Source organism: Bos javanicus, chromosome 14, assembly GCF_032452875.1.
Source record: "Bos javanicus breed banteng chromosome 14, ARS-OSU_banteng_1.0, whole genome shotgun sequence".
NCBI classification, from domain to species: Eukaryota; Metazoa; Chordata; class Mammalia; order Artiodactyla; family Bovidae; genus Bos; species Bos javanicus.
In genome coordinates this window covers 8,066,583-8,083,961 of record NC_083881.1, presented here as the reverse complement: position 1 = coordinate 8,083,961, position 17,379 = coordinate 8,066,583, and the positions used below count along the sequence as shown (strand labels likewise).

General features: G+C 47.4%; 1 protein-coding gene across 1 annotated transcript in view; it reads left to right on the top strand.

Annotated features, from left to right (window-relative positions):
* The window catches only part of TG (thyroglobulin), a 235,215-nt gene that overhangs the window by 214,275 nt on the left and 3,561 nt on the right, over nucleotides 1–17,379 (top strand). The window lies entirely within an intron of this gene.

The following is a 17,379-nucleotide window of genomic DNA, read 5'->3' as shown; positions in this document are numbered from 1 at the left end:
GCTTTAGGGCACATGGACTTCAGCAGTTGCCGCACTCAGGCTTAGAGGCCCTGAGGCATGTGGGATCTTCCCAGGTCAGGGATCGAACCTGTGTCCCCTACACTGGCAGGTGGATTCTTTCTTTACCACTGAGCCACCTCAGTGGCTGGGACTCCAGAATTTATAAGTGGCAAAAAAAAAAAAAAAAAAAAAAGAACTGCACCTATTATATGAGGACAGAAACAATCAAAACAAAACATAATGAAAAGATCCACAGGATTCTAGCCAGAATCAGTAATGCTTTGACCCCATCTGAATTCGTTTCCACTCTGGGGTGGTTAGAACAACAGTTCTGGAGGCCCAGAGTCCGGAATCAAGGCGGGAGCAGGGCCACGCTCCCCCTGGAGGCTGGAGGGGATGATCTGCTCCAGCCCACCCCCAGCCCCTGCTTCCGGGGCCTCAGGCATTTCTTGGCTAGTAGATGAACTTCTTTCCACTGTGCGTCCATACGCAGATTTCTCCTTTTTGTAAGGACATCAGTCCTACTGAACTAAGACCCACCCTAATGAGTTCCATTTAACTTGGTTATCTCTGCAAAGACCTTGTTCCCAATGAAGGTCATATTCTGAGGTCCTAGAGGTAGGGGCTCCAACATGTCTTTTAAGGGGGACAGAATTCAACCCGAAGCACCACCTTTCTCGGTAATATGACAGCCCTGCTGGGGAGGCTCCTGAGAGACAAGGATTCAAAGCTGGCTGTTTGGGACTTAGGATTGGGATGGTCCTGGGAGGAGCGATCCTTGAACAGAGTCCAAGACATATCCTCAGTCACCCATGGCCAGTTTTGTGTTCTGTGTTGCTGAAGAGCATCTTCACACCCTCCTGGGGACCGACAGGGCTGGTCCGCAGAACCTCCCTTGAAAGGAAGACATATTTGTGCATCAGAGACACACAAAGCGCCTGCTGGGTCTTTATAGTCACAGCGCCTCAGGGCCAAGAGACCCTCCTGACACAGAAAGGGCATAGTAGGTGCTCAGGAAACCATGCTGAAGGACAGAAGCTGATCCAACTACCTCATTTAACAGGTGGGAAAGTGTCCTTTCCACTCTAGTTTATAGGCACCTTCGGGCTTAGTTTTGCCATCTGCAGAGGGAGTAAGGTGGTGAGAGAGGTCAGGAGTACTCAGTCTTAGCTGGGCTCTGTAGAGCCCTGGACCCAGGGTCCCTGAGAGGAGGACAGCAAGAAGAGGGTGCGGGAATCTGAGCCTCCCAGCCCCTTATCTCAATAACTGAGCTTCAAGTAAAATTTCAAGGTCATGCAGTTTAGAGAGATATGAAAAACATCTGGGCTCAGTCACCTTTAAGGCACCTTCTGACTCTCACATTCTATGAATTTTGGAGCAAAGAGACTCTGAGTCACTGATACATTTTAGAGACAGACAAAGGCAGAGAGTGTCCTGGTTAGAGCAGGGACTCTGGGCCAGCTGCCTTGTTAGAAACTTGTCTAATTAGCTCAGGAATCTAAAGCAAGTCACTTAATCTCCTTGGTGACAGTTTCTTCATCTGGAAATGGGAATAATAATAATAGTGTCTACTTCAGAGGGTTGCTATGATCATTTGTATATAGAATGGGACCTGGTAAACAGGAAATGGTGAGAGTGTCTCATTGTTCTTGTCCATCAAAACGCGTTCTTGACATTTTTCTAGGCGTATATCATCTCTCCCACCACGACCGTAAAACGGTTCCATCCATATAGTAGATGAATGAATGAATCATGGGAACTAACCCATTTAATTGTTGGCAAGTTTATCTTCTACTGCCTGAAAAGACATCTCCCTCATTCTGCCCTGGAGCTGTCACAGTCTCATTTATTTCTGGCTCAGATCTACAGACTTAAAATATATGTGCGTGCCTTATGGTTTCAGCCATCTGTCTGGTACCTCCATTTCTGTGAGCATATATTAGCTTTCCTGGCATAGCCAGAGAGCAAAACACAATAAATTACCTCTTTCTCACGGCCTCTTGTCAATTGATCGCAGCATTGCTTTGTCCTCTACCTGCTTACCTGGATTGTAGATGAGATTTACATCTCTGAAATTCTGTGAGGAAGGAATAGGCATAATGGATGAGGGAGGAGACAAAGAAATGAAAATCTACAGTATGGGAAGAAGGTGCAATTTTAAGATCCAGATTCAAAGAATCACACTGTTTAAGATGATTTTGTCTAACTCATCTTACAGATAAAGAAACAAATGCTCAGGGGAGACTGGAATTATGTGCCAGCTACAGAGTCAGTAAGTGGCAGTCTGAACTCAAACCCTGTCTCCTACCCTTTCTTCAGTTTTCTTTAAATTGCACCTACTTCAGCCTGAAACTTCCGAGTCCCTACCATGGCTAAGTCCACTTGCTGGCTGTGTGACTTTGGACAAGATGCTTAACCTCTCTGAGCCTCAGTGCATCTTCATCTGTACAAGGGAGAGTGATAGTGCATGTCCCATAGGGATACCGGAAGGGTTCCTGGAGAGAATACCTGCATCTGAGGCGGGGGGTGTGTGTGTGTGTATCTACAATGATATCCAGCAGCTTTGCTTCCAAGACTGTTGAAATGAGAATACAACTTACACTGTTTAAAACTATTGACATGAATCCTTCCTCAGCTATCAATGCAAAGAAATAGAGGAAAGCAATAGAATGGGAAAGACTAGAGGTCTCGTCAAGAAAATTAGAGATACCAAGGGAACATTTCATGCCAAGATGGGCACAATAAAGGACAGAAATGGTATGCACCTAATAGAAGTAGAAGATATTTTAAAAAGGTGGTGAGAATACACAGAAGAACTATACAAAAAAGATCTTCATGACCCAGATAACCATGATGGTGTGATCACTCATGTAGAGCCAGACATCCTGGAGTATGAAGTCAAGTGGGCCTCAGGAAGCATCACTACAAAGTTAGTGATGTGACGGAATGTTAGTAGAGGTGATGTGATGGACAAAGTTAGTAGAGGTGATGGAATTCCAGTTAAGCTATTTCAAATCCTAAAAGATGATGCTGTGAAAGTGCTGCACTCAGTATGCCAGCAAATTTGGAAAACTCAGCAGTGGCCACAGGACTGGAAAAGGTCAGTTTTCATTCCAATCCCAAAGAAAGGCAATATCAAAGAATGTTCTAACTACTACACAATTGCACTCATCTCACATGCTAGCAAAGTAATGCTCAAAATTCTCCAAGCCAGGCTTCAATAATATGTGAATCGTGAACTTCCAGATGTTCAAGCTGGATTTAGAAAAGGCAGAGGAACCAGAGATCAAATTGCCAATATCCGTTAGATCATCGAAAAAGCAAGAGAGTTCCAGAAAAACATCTACTTCTGCTTTATTGACTATGCCAAAGCCTTTGACTGTGTGGACCACAACAAACTGGAAAATTCTTAAAGAGATAGAAACACCAGACCACCTTACCTGCCTCCTGAGAAATCTGTATGAAGGTCAAGAAGCAACAGTTAGAACTGGACATGGAACACGAGACTGGTTCCAAATCGGAAAAGGAGTATGTCAAGGCCGTATATTGTCACCCTGATTATTTAACTTATATGCAGAGTACGTCATGCGAAATGCTGGGCTGGATGAAGCACAAGCTGGAATTAAGATTGCTGGGAGAAATATCAATAACCTCAGATATGCAGATAACACCACCCTTATGGCAGAAAGCAAAGAACCAAAGAGCCTCTTGATGAAAGTGAAAGAGGAGAGTGAAAAAGATGGCTTAAAACTCAACATTCAGAAAACTAAGATCAAGGCGTCTGGTCCCATCTACTCATGGCAAATAGATGGGGAAACAATGGAAACAGTGAGAGACTTTATTTTTGGGGGGCTCCAAAATCACTGCAGATGGTGACTGCAGCCATGAAATTAAAAGACACTTGCTCCTTGGAAGAAAAGTTATGACCAACCTAGACAGCATATTAAAAAGCAGAGACATTACTTTGCCAACAAAGGTCCATCTAGTCAAGGCTATGGTTTTTCCAGTGGTCATGTATGGATATAAGAGTTGGACTATAAAGAAAGCTGAGCACTGAAGAATTGATGCTTTTGAACTGTGGTGTTGAAGAAGACTCTTTAGAGTTCCTTGGACAGCAAGGAGATCCAACCAGTCCATCCTAAAAGAGATCAGTCCTGAATATTCATTGGAAGGACTGATGTTGAAGCTGAAACTCCAATACTTTGGCCACCCGATGTAAAGAACTGACTCATTTGAAAAGACCCTGATGCTGGGAAAGATTGAAGGCAGGAGGAGAAGGGATTGACAGAGGATGAGATGGTTGGATGGCATCACTGACTCAATGAACATGAGTTTGAGCAAGCTCTAGGAGTTGGTGAAGGACAGGGAAGCCTGGCGTGCTGCAGTCCAGTTCAGTTCAGTTCAGTTCAGTCGCTCAATTGTGTCCAACTCTTTGCGACCCCATGAACCACAGCACGCCAGGCCTCCCTGTCCATCACCAACTCCCAGAGTTCACTCAAACTCATGTCCATTGAGTTGGTGATGCCATCCAGCCATCTCATCCTCTGTTGTCCCCTTCTCCTCCTGCCCCCAATCCCTCCCAGCATCAGAGTCTTTTCCAATGAGTCAACTCTTTGCATGAGGTGGCCAAAGTACTGGAGTTTCAGCTTTAGCATCATTCCTTCTAATGAACACACAGGACTGATCTCCTTTAGAATGGACTGGTTGGATCTCCTTGCACTCCAAAGGACTTTCAAGAGTCTTCTCCAACACCACAGTTCAAAAGCATCAATTCTTCGGCACTCAGCTTTCTTCACAGTCCAACTCTCACATCTATACATGACCACTGGAAAAACCATAGCCTTGACTAGATGAACCTTTGTTGGCAAAGTAATGTCTCTGCTTTTGAATATGCTATCTAGGTTGGTCATAACTTTTCTTCCAAGGAGCAAGCGTCTTTTAATTTCATGGCTGCAGTCACCATCTGCAGTGATTTTGGAGCCCCCAAAATAAAGTCTGACACTGTTTCCACTGTTTCCCCATCTATTTCCCATGAAGTGATGGGACCAGATGCCATAATCTTCGTCTTCTGAATGTTGAGCTTTAAGCCAACTTTTTCACTCTCCTCTTTCACCTTCATCAAGAGGCTTTTTAGTTCCTCTTCACTTTCTGCCATAAGGGTAGTGTCATCTGCATATCTGAGCTTATTGATATTTCTCCCGGCAATCTTGATTCCAGCTTGTGGTTCCTCCAGCCCAGCATTTCTCATGATGTACTCTGCATATAAGTTAAATAAGCAGGGTGACAATATACAGCCTTGACATACTCCTTTTTCTATTTGGAACCAGTCTCTTGTTCCATGTCCTGTTCTAACCGTTGCTTCCTGACCTGCATATAGGTTTCTCAAGAGGCAGGTCAGGTAGTCTGGTATTCCCATCTCTTGAAGAATTTTCCACAGTTTATTGTGATCCACACAGTCAAAGGCTTTGGCATAGTTAATAAAGCAGAAATATATGTTTTTCTGGAACTATCTTGCTCTTTCAATGATCCAGTGGATGTTGGAGTCCATGGGGTCACAAAGAGTCGGACACGACTGAGCGACTGAACCTAAGTGAACACAACTTAGAATGTTTCTTTGCTCAGTTCTGCTCACTGTGGAGATTTTGAGCCAGTTTCCTCCATGGCTCCATCTATATAGCCTATTATTTCGGGAAGAGGAATTTTCAGTGGTGACTGTAATCCAGGGTTTCTAAACTTGAACACTGTTGACATTGCTGGCTGGATAACTCTTTGGCGTGGAGCCTATCCTGTGCATTGCATGCTGTTTAGCAGAGTTTAGCGGCAACTGTGGCCTCCACTCATTCAATGCCAGAAGCACATTCCCAGTTGTGATAACTAAAATGTCTCCAGACATGGCCACTGTTCCTTGGGGGCCAAAATGGTCCTCAGTTGATAAACACTGCTGGCATCCCTCAAAATGGTAGTTAGCACTAACAGCACTAGAGGGAAGTGGCAACCCCTTTCTCAGACCCCATCCCTGAATGAGCACAGGACCAACCCACCCCCAGATACTGTCCCTGGCCCCACAGAGTCTCAGGCAGCCCACAGCATACCACCCAACCAAAACTTTTAGCGCTTCTATTACAAAGCCCTGGAAAGCTGACAGGCTGTCTTTGGTGGTCACATCAGGCAGGGCCCTGGCCCACTGTCTGCTCCTGCATCTCAGGCCATGAGCATTGTCTCTCTTGCCCAGCTATCTCTAAGCATCACCTCCCACACTCTGCTGGGACTCTTTCCTCCCTGCCAGTCCCGGCTTCATCTTATTGACTATGGTTGGTGTCTTTCTCTCTAACCAGCTCCTCTCAAAGGACACACTTGCCAACTATCTTCCCAGAATGCTCCCCCCCCCTCCCCGCTGCTTTGTTCTCTGCCACTCACGAGCAAAAGGACTCCCCTGTGACTGACTCAGGTTTGGGGCGGGGGGTCCTCTCCAAACCTTCCTCTAGGAGCCAGGCCCCAGCAAGCATAGCAGGGAGCATTGGTGTTTCCTCTGATATTGCCTGTCCTTAGGGGCTCAGCCTGGTTCTGCCTTGTGCTGTGTGCCTCTGGCCGGTGACAGCCTCTCTGAGCTTCTGTTTCCTCATCCATAGATGGAGCTAGTAATAGTACTGACACATACAGGAGTGTGTGGGGATCAAGTAAGACAAAGCATGCAAACAGCCTAACTTGCTGCCTAGCTAAAGTTGGCACTCAGTAGGTGCTACTCATACTGCTTAACGTATGATCCTGGGAGAACTCACGTTAGAATGAGCAAGTGCGAGGAAGAAAGCAATCACAGATAAAGTGGTTTTGGGGAACTGGCCACTGAAAGGGTTGCTGTGGCCACTTCACAGAGGAGATAGAGGCCCATGATCTTAAGCTTCCTGGCAGGTAGAGTCAGGTCATCATTCACATGGGAATTCACCTCAGGACTGTGTGAGCCATCAGACTTGAATTGTGTGCTCTGTTTAGGTCCTTATTCCAAAGCTTTTGATCTCCAGGATCCTGAGATATGATTCCCATGTCTCTGCAGTGCAGAAGACATTTTAGAGAGCTGAGACTTGACTTTGAATGGGCGGTGGAGTCGGACTCTTGGGATTAAACACCTTTCCAAGCTCCACATAGGATGTTGGACTGTTCTATACCTTTGGGAGAAGCAATTCAGTGTAGAAGAACACAACCTTAGAGGTTAAACCAACTAGGATGTTAATCCTGTCTCTTCCGTTTGTTAGCTGCTGCATTTGAGCATGTTCCTTCGCCTCAGTTTCCTCACCTAGAAAATGGGTTTAGTTGCATCTGCCTCATAGTGTGAAGATTCCTATCAATGTACATTAGATACTTGGCATATTGTAGCTGGTCAGTATTTGGGTTATTTTCCTTTTAGGAAAAATAAGGTCTGAGAAAAAAAAAATCAAAATGACTAACGAAGCAGTTATGTTCCTCCTTCACAAGTTGTCCCAACCCTGGAAAAACAAAGCCGTCGATTCCAAACTCAAGACATTTTGTACACCAATGCATGTGCATTCTAGATGTTTCTGTGCATTCCAGGGGCCTTTAACTTTCCAGATTCATAGTCTTATCTTTCTAGTGGATGTGTCTTGGTGGATTAGTTGAAATTAGCAAACCAAAAAAAATATTAAGAGGCTGAATTCTTGAACTGAGTCCCTTGGCCTGGCTACATCCTGTGTGATTAACAAGATAATTTCCCAGTAAAGATGGAAGTAAATCATTTTCTGAGACTGAAGCCAATCTCATGATATGTAAGGGCTTGTGCTATACATCCTTTTAAGCACTGATTCAACAAATAACTACTATCTTCTATGCCCCTGATTCTCTGAGATGGAAATCCTAGAGATAGAGCAATTGGTAAGAAGAGAAGGGCTACACTCTTGGGACTAACACTATAGTCATGGGGTAAGGCTGATAAGGGTCTAAGAATAGGTTGCAAAGAACAGATGATAAATAAGTAGAATAAATTCGGATAATGGCAGTAGGAAGAAAAAAGGAAAAAAGCTTGGCATGTCTGAGGATAAAGAGGGATAGAGAACTAAAGTCTTTTGAAGAGCAGGAGAGTAGTTGGAGATGTGGGAGAAAAAGATGGGGTCTTGCAGTTCACATAGGAGTTTGCAAGCTGTGGCAGGCAGAGATATTATTGTATTTGAGTATGATAGGAAGACATTGGAGATTTTTAAGATTATGTAGAATGCACATTGGTCTTTTCTTTCACACTCATAACACAACTCACTAAAAACCATTGGAAACCCTGTTATCCAATATTATGATCATTTAGTTAATCAGGAAAGTTAACTAAAATGGGAACTTGTGAAAATGAATAAGGTATGTATATGCCTTAAACATTTAATTTGAACTGTAAGCATATAAACGTACATTTACTTGCTCTGCTTCCTGCAGGGTCAAAAGTTTGAGTAGAACACAGTTTGGAATTCTCTCTTTGAAATTTGTGCAAAACCAAAACCATAATGCAAGCTCTGTGATGTCCACTTTTGGTTTCTTGAAAGTGGGGCATCCACAAGATATGCAATGCATTTAATCCAGCTCTGTAATTACAGTGAGAGCTATAACAGGCACAGATGAGCGAGGAACACTGTTGGTTCTTGGTAGACACATAACTTCCTGGTGAGAATAGATGTGTTGGGCCACGAAAGTTCAGCCTTTTCTGAGCAACAGTTGTTATGCCTTATGTAGGGAATAAAATGTCCAGGTTAATCCAGCAAGTCCTTTGAAAGTGTCGCCTGTATTGCCAAAGCATATATCATCCAGCTCTGCTGGGCTTTAGGGAGCTATGGAAATATTGCAACTATTTCATCTGGAGCCATGGATGAGGCTGTGTTATTTAAAGTATTGTATAGGGAATCCTTTTGTAAAACACAAGCCAAAGCATATAATTACTTCTTAATTAATTCATGGGCAGAATCTGAACTTTTGCATATTAGATTGGCACAAAGAGAAGCATACTGGTAAGCTTCTATTTGTAAGTTATTTAACAACCCTTCAAAAAAAAAAAAAAAAAGGCCTGGGAAGTAGAAGGACTTATTCCTTCATGTTTCCTAATTTCCTTTGGAGGAACTTGTCAAGAGATGCTGGCTAAAGATAAGAAAAGGAGTATATTTTATGGGGATGAGATCAACAAACTTCCTCCTGCAGACAGAACAAGGATAGAAACTCAGATCAATCCAGTCACATAGGCTGGAGCCGTGGCCTTTCAGCAGCCAAGCCTCTTCAACCTCCAGAAGGCAAACACATGGCCTGTTTATGTCAAGAAAGATACTACCCATCCCTCCCTCACCCTGCTCCCCAGCACAGGTCACTGTGTCCACAGGGCCCAGAACCAAGTGTATTTCTCTGGGGACAGCACCTCAGTCCTGCTCCCTAAGAAGCCCTGGTGTCCCTGTGTGATGCCTCCCTTATGCTGGAAGCAGAGCTCAGGTCAGGAGCTTGTGTGTGAATAGTCTCCGAAATGTGACTTTGCTTTTAACTCGCTGGAATGCAGGCTTAGCCTCCCTGCAAATCCAGCAGATTTTAGGTGAGCAGGTTGGCTAGAAGGTAAGGTCAGGGCTAGGGCGGGGATGGGGGGGCAGGGCGCAATCTGTTAAAGGAAGCAGACTTCTGTCCTTACCGGATAATTGCAGCCACCCTGCAATTCTATTCTAATCTATCTTCCCAGCCTACTCCAGCAATCATTCCCAAAGGGATCAGCTGGTGACTGGCTTGTGTAGAGATCACCGATGTCCCCCATCCCTTCAGATGTGGCCCTCAGTTCCTCTGGTCTCAGTTCTCATGCCTTTCACAGGACCAGAGCCGAAAGACCTTAATGAGCATGCACTCGAGTGGTTCCCAAACTTTCGGTTTTCCTGAATCAGGAAAAACTCCACTTTCATTGGTCAGCATGATGCGCTTCTCACAGTATACGAGGCCCAGAGCACTGGGGGCTCTGTCACCTGCTGCGGCGCCCACCTCTCTGTGCCAGGCCACGCCTCCCGTCCCGGCCTCCGCACAAAGCTCCAAACCCACTGTGATTCACATGCCCCGAGTCTCTGCTCAAACGCCTGTCTGTACTTAACCCCCTCTCTAGAGACCCCTACTCACCTTTCGAGGCCAGGTCAACCATAATTTCTCCTGGCTGACTTTCTACAAACTCCTCTCCATTCCCTGACCTAAAATAAGTAGCAACACTTTTCTCTTTACAAAGCTTTGCCAATGATTCTATCATTTGGCATCTATCTCTCAGAATCGTATTCTTTGTGATGTCGGCTTCTCTGCACTTCAGACTCTGAGCTCCATGACGGAAAGGCGGACTTAATCCTCACTTAACCCCCGCACCTGTTCTGAGCGTGGCGCACAGTAGGCCTTTGGCAAATGTGGCTCAAGTGCAATCCTGCCCCGACATGCCGTGTTTGCAACCATCCTCTGAACTGTATTCACATCCTGAGCTCAAAGCCCATGTTATCCCCTGGGCGGGGAGCTGCTGGATCCTTCCCCCTCCCTGGCTGTATGTACCGTGACCAGCACCAGCAACAGTAGCTCTTGCTTGGATGGGCTGTGTGCTCAGTCGCTTCAGTTGTGCCTGACTCTTTGTAGCCCTGTGGACTGCAGCCCGCCAGGCTCCTCTGTCCATGGGCTTTCCCAGGCACAAATGCTGGAGTGGGTTGCCATTTCCTTCTCCAGAAGATCTTCCTGACCCAGGGATCGAACCCAAGTCTCTTACATCTTCTGCATTGGCAGGTGGGCTGTTTACCACTTGCGCCACCTGGGAAGCCCTTGCTTGGATGGCAATTTGTAATTTTAGAGGGACTTCCATCCACCATCAGTCTGTGAGCATCTGGTGATACCACGGGGGAGGCTGAACAGGGATGATAAGATACATCTCACAGAGAGAACAACCAAGAGTCAGAGGTGGAAGCAGAGTTTGAGCTGAGCTCACCCAGCCCGGGGAAGGAAGTGTTCCCAGACCTCACATCCACATGGGATGACGAGAAGATGTAGACCTGGCCTGAGATAGAACGAGTGACTGTTGTGTTAGGGAATCTTGGTGGGCAGATTGTTAGCAAATGACATCGAAAGGCTAAATCAAAGCGGCATGCCTTGTACAGCTGCCACAGGTCTGGGTCTATGACCTGTCAGCGATCAAACCCAGCACAAAGCAAAGAAGCCAGATCAATATGCCTGAACTGTCTGCCCGCAGCCTCAGCACTGCAGCCTCTCAGCTAGCGAGTTTCTTCTTTTACCTTGACAGTCCCTGGAGTGTCCTTCTGTGTCTCCCTCTGCTGATAACCGAATCCAAATCCCTCTTCTTCCTCCAGAAGCTCAGGAGTTCTCAGGCCCAGACTCACAGAGGCCTTGGTCCTCCAATCCCAAATGCTTTCTTCCAAGGCTCCCCACTGCCTGCCCCTCCTCCAGATGTTTGCCGTCAACAGCTTGAAATAACTCCAGCATCCTGATAAAGATCAGCCCTGCTAAGGAAACAACAAAGCAAACAACAACAACAAGCTCTCAAATTAGACAGATCAGATGGGCTGGAAGGCCAGGCCTTTCCCCGAAGCAGTGCTCTGTGACCTTTGGGTGGTGGGCTGGAGCCCGCCTGTGTGTGCTCCCCAGAGCCAGTGTGCACCTCTCTTCCCAACTCTGTGCTTCATGATGTCTCTTTAGTAGTTTGGTACTGTCTACAGGCATGAGGGGGCTTCTCAGGTGACGTTAGTGGTAAAGAACCTGCCTGCTAATGCAGGAGATGTAAGAGACATGGGTTGGATCCCTGGGTTGGAAAGATCCCCTGGAGGAGGGCGTGTCAACCCACTCCAGTATTCTTGCCTGGAGAATCCCATGGATAGAGGAGCCTGGTGGGCTACAGTCCATGGGGTTGCAAAAAGTCAGACACAACTGTAGCGATTGAGCACACGCACACGCGTGCACAGGCAGGAGACCATGTACATCGGCAAAGGCCAAGGTTTAAATGTTCATCAGCACACCATGGGCCCATGATCTTCCCGGAAACAGGATGGAAGCTGTGAAGCTTCTCCCAAGAAAGATGCACGTGCACACTGTCACAGCAGCTCACACCCAGTTTCAGGGAATTTGTGGTCCTCTGAAACCCTATAATGGAAGCCCCAAGTTAAAGACCTTTACTCCTAAGCTTTCTGATGGTTCTTATAAGGTAAAGGAAACGGGAATGGGCACTGGAACCAGAAACTGTGCAAGAGGTATGAAACCGTTGTTGCTAAACCTCACTTAATGTTTGGAAGCTTGATTGTATCACCCTTTTGCCGATGAGGACCCTGAGGCCCAGAGCGGTTATGGATCTTCTATAAGACTTCACAGGTACCAAGTGATGGAGTCAGGATCCGAACTCTGTTCACGACACCATGTGGAACTCAGCTTTCTTTGGAAGTGGCGGTAGAAAGGCCACTGTGGAGGCAGAATATGGCCCCTCCAAATGTCCACATCCAAATCCCCCAGGCTGTGGATACATCATCTTATGTGGCAAGGGGTCCTGGCAGATGTGATTAAGATTAAGGACCTTGAGATGGGAGGTGACTCAGGAATCCCCAGGTGGGCCCAATCTAACGACGTGTGTTCCTCAAGGCTGGAGAGGGGCCAGAGGAACAAGTCAGAGAGATGGGAGGAGAGGAGGACTCCACTGAATGCTGTGGCTTTGAGGATGGAGGAAGAGGACCGTGGACCATGGCCTGTCGGAGCTGGGAATGGCCTACAGTTTCCAGCTAGAGAGTGGGAGCCGCCCGGGTTCTGCCCCTTGAGGATTTCAGTTCCGACACAGCCCCCGGCTCCCCACCCAGTGAGCAGGAAACAGGTCCTTCTGCAGGGACTCCCAAAGGAGCAGAGCCCACTGACCACTTGATTTTGGCCTGGTGAGACCCATGCTAGGCCTTTGAACTCCAGAACCTGCAAGATAGTACATTCCTGTTGTTTTAAGCCACTTGTTTAGTTGCTCAGCCGTGTCCGACTCTTTGTGACCCCATAGACAGTAGCCCTCCAAACTCCTCTGTCCATGAGATTTTCTAGATGAGAATACCGGAGTGGGTTGCCATTTCTTCTTCCAAAGCCTCTTCCTGTCCCAGGGATCAAACCCTCATCTCCCACATTGGCAGGCAGGTTCTTTACCACTGAGCCACCTGGGAAACCCTTCTTAGGGCAGCAGTAGGAAAGGAATAGAGCTACTTTCTCTGCAGGTGGCTCCCTCCCACACACCAGAGGAGGAGCAGGCTGGGCTGGGGGTAACAGAGGGGAGAGGCCGACCCCTGAGACTCCAGGCCCCCCTCTTTCCCCTACAGCCTTTGAGAGGCACAGACCTCAAGCAGCCCAGTGGTGGGGTGCTGACAGAGGAGCCCTTGCCACGAGGCCAGGAGGATAGCTGGCCTTCGATCGCAGGCCTCGTCCCAGCATCATTGCTGAGTTTCAGGACCTTGGCGGGAAAATGACGTCTTGGAGCCTCAGTTTTGTCCAGTGTAAAACTCTACAAATCACTCCAGTACCATCTACTCACAGGGATTGGGGATCATAAGGATAAAGTGACTGGTGAGCTACCAAGTGTGGGCATAGGTGAGACATCTTTATCGCCCTCGTTACAACATGAGCACCTCCCTGGTGTTTTTTGTCTTGCGTTCCTTTCCCTCTCGTGGGGCGTTAGTATCCTGCAGTGGTCCCCAGCCCCCTCCCCTACAGGTAGAGTAGATGGAGACAGGGTTTGGGGGTCTGAGAGACAGCTTCGGACCCTGGCTCTCCTGTGATATATCACCTTTCTGGGCCTTGGGTCATCATCTGCAAATGATGCAGGTGCTACTCTTACTTCCTGGCTGGTCCTTAATGTTGCTGATCAAAGATCGACCACAGTCTCTGGTGCATCACAGGTGCTCGGGAAATGGTAGCTGTGAACAGGCGCTGAGGAGAGCTGGCCGCTGAACGGTCCAGGTGGGGACTGCAGACTCTGGGCTTTGTCTGAGCTTGACCGTGGATGCTTTGTCACCGAACAAGGGGCTTGGCCCTTCGGGTCCCAGAACCTATAAATTCTGGCGCCACTTCCTCCTCCCTGCTCAGGACTGAAGGAAAGTTTACCTTGGTTCTGAGAGGATCGGGGTACCTGACAACAGCTGCAAAGAGACATCACCCTTTAGGACTATGATTCTGAGCACCCTTGGTCCTGCAGACTCACACTGTCTCATGTTCTTTCTGTGATGCCTTTCATGAAGGCACCAGAAACAGTGACGGATTTTCTTTTCTTGGGCTCCAGAATCACTGTGGATGGTGACTGTGGTCATGAAATTAAAAGATGCTTATTGCTTGGTAGAAAAGCCTAGACAAACCTAGACAGCATATTAAAAAGCAGAGACATCACTTGGCCAACAAAGGTTCATATACTCAAAGCGATGGTTTTTCCTGTAGTCATGTACGGATGTGAATGTTGGACTGTAAAGAAGGCTGAGTGCCAAAGAATTGATGCTTTTGAATTTTGATACTGAAGAAGACTCTTAAGAGTCCCTTGGATAGCAAGGGATCAAACCAATCATTCCTAAAGGAAATCAACCCTGACTATTCACTGGAAGGAGTGATACTGAAGATGAAGCTCCAATACTTTGGCCACGTGATGCGAAGAGCCAGCTCATTGGAAAAGAAGCTGATGCTGGGAAAGATTGAAGGCAGGAGGAGAAGGGGGCACCAGAGGATGAGGTGGTTAGATAGCATCACGGACTCAATAGATATGAATCTGAGCAATCTTCTGGAGATAGTGGAGGACGGGGGAGCCTGGTATGCTGCAGTCCTTGCGGTCACAAAGTGTTGGACACGACTTAGCTACGGAACAATAAAAACCATAATCACAGTAGTTCCCGGCATTTGTGAAACACGTGTTTTAATAGCCTCCACGTGCCATGGATGCGCTGGTCTGTATTTCATGATGAAGAAACTCAGCCTCAGAGACATCAGATGACTCATCTAAAGTTACACAGGTGACAAGTGACAGACAGAGCAGGGTCTCAGCTGAGTGACTCAGTAGCGCGTCATTTCTCCTGTGCCCTGCTGCGGTCACATGTACACCTGCTGATAAGTCTGATGGTCACAGGAAGCACTCTGGCTCTCAAGCCCCTAGGAAGTCCCCAGGCTAGACCAGGTGCCAGGCCCCCAGGCCCACCTCAGGCCCGTGGGTCACTGCAGTTCCCAGCCTAAGCAAGTGAGGAACAGCAGAGAAGGCCCCTTCTGCGCTTGAAATGTCCCCCTTCACATCCCTCATCTTGAGGGTCTCCCTTCCCATCTCTGGGGTCATCACAGTGGGTCACTCAGAGTCACACTGTCTAGTCACACAACTTTGCTTCTTGTTTTAGAGCAGTTTAGTCTCTGTACAAATTGCCTTTACATGGGAGTCATGTAATCTAAGCCCTTTCCCAGGACCAGCACTGGGCATATCTGCCCATTGTACCAGCGCTGGTGAGAATCACTGGTGACTCTGTACCCCTGGCTCAGAGACGCCACTGACTCCGCAAAGATGGTTGATTAAATCTGGAAGTAGAGTGATGGATGAGAAAGAAGTGGGCCAAGCTTTCAAGTCCCCATTGCATCCCCCTTATTTCAAACTTCACTGCAGCCATGTGCAGCAGGTATTTCACACTCGTTCCGTAGATGACAAAACAGGAAATCAGGGTGGTCAAGTAATTTTTGAGAAATCGCTCGGCTTGAAAGTAGAGGAGCCAAGACCAGGGACAGTGTCCTCGGACCACTCTCCTCAGGTCTTTTGCTAGCATCATGCCTTCCTAGCAAGGTTCTTGACCCAACTCTGCTGTTCAAGTTCCTACTGTCTCTGAGTAAGTCAGGAAACCTCTCTGAACTTCATCTTCCTCATCTATAAAGTTAAGAAATTGGCTCTCGTGATAAATTTGGCCAAGTGCAAGGTCAGAGAACATGGCCTCCCCATAAGACCTCGCTCATTTCTGAGGACAAGTGCAAATTTGGAGGGTTCCCCAAACTACCCTCTGGTTTGAAAATTCACTAGAAGGACTTACAGACCTCACGGAAAGCTGCTGTAGTCATGGTTGAGGTTGTCACAAGGAAGGGATGTAGATTACGATCAGACAAAGGAAGAGCGGCAGAGCGCAGAGTCCAGGGGGCTTCCGAACATGAAGCTCTGCTATTGTCCTCTCCCCGCGGAATCGGGAGGGTCATACTCTGGATGCTGATGTGTGACAACGAAGCTCTAATACTTTGGCCTCCTGATGCGAAGAACCAACTCATTAGAAAAGACCCTGATGCTGGGGAAGATTGAGGACAGGAGGAGAAGGGGGCGACAGAGGATGTGATGGTTGGATGGCGTCACTGACTTGATGGACATGGGTTTGAGCAAACTCTGAGAGATAGTGAAAGATCAGGAAGCCTGGCATGCTGCAGTCCATGGAGCGGCAAAGAGTCGGGCACAACTTCACAACTGAACAACAACAAAGATGCACCCAGAGTGGTGTCAACCAGGGAGGCGCCTTCAAACTCGCTCAGAGCTTTGATAGGAGCCCCTTTATATAAGCATGAGTGATTGCTTCATTGATTTCCCACGTGGTTAACCTCAGTCTCCAGGTTGACTGTTATCATATGACACAGAGCCCCCACACTAAGTCACGTGGTTGATCTGGCATGGCCAGCCCCTGTGCTGATACTGCTACATTTAAGGAAGGTCCAGCGTGGCCAACAAAGTGCTGCCCTAAAGAAAGACACTCACATCGGTATGGCATGGATTACTTCCCAGCCACCAGAGGGCATGGGCCAGACTTCTTGGGAAAAGTCAGATTCTTTGCTACACTGCTATAAAGTCCCTCCAGCCTTTCTCCCAGCACTCACTCCCATGGACCTGTGCGCCACTGGACTTGTCTCCCCATCGCCAGCTCAGTCCATTTCAACCACTCATTGGGCTTCCAAATCTTTATTCCCTCCTGCCTGCTGCTTATTCAGTTCAGTTCAGTTCAGTTCAGTCTCTCAGTCGTGTCCGACTCTTTGCGACCCCATGAATTGCAGCACGCCAGGCCTTCCTGTCCATCACCAACTCCTGGAGTTCACGCAAACTCACATCCATTGAGTTGGTGATGCCATCCAGCCATCTCATCCTCTGTCGTCCCCTTCTCCTTCTGCCCCCAATCCCTCCCAGCATCAGAGTCTTTTTCCAATAAATCAACTCTTTGCATGAGGTGGCCAAAGTACTAGAGTTTCAGCTTTAGCATCATTCCTTCCAAAGAACACCCAGGCCTGATCTCCTTTAGGATGGACTGGTTGGATCTCCTTGCAGTCCAAGGTACTCTCAAGAGTCTTCTCCAACACCACAGTTCAAAAGCATCAATTCTTCAGCGCTCAGCTTTCTTC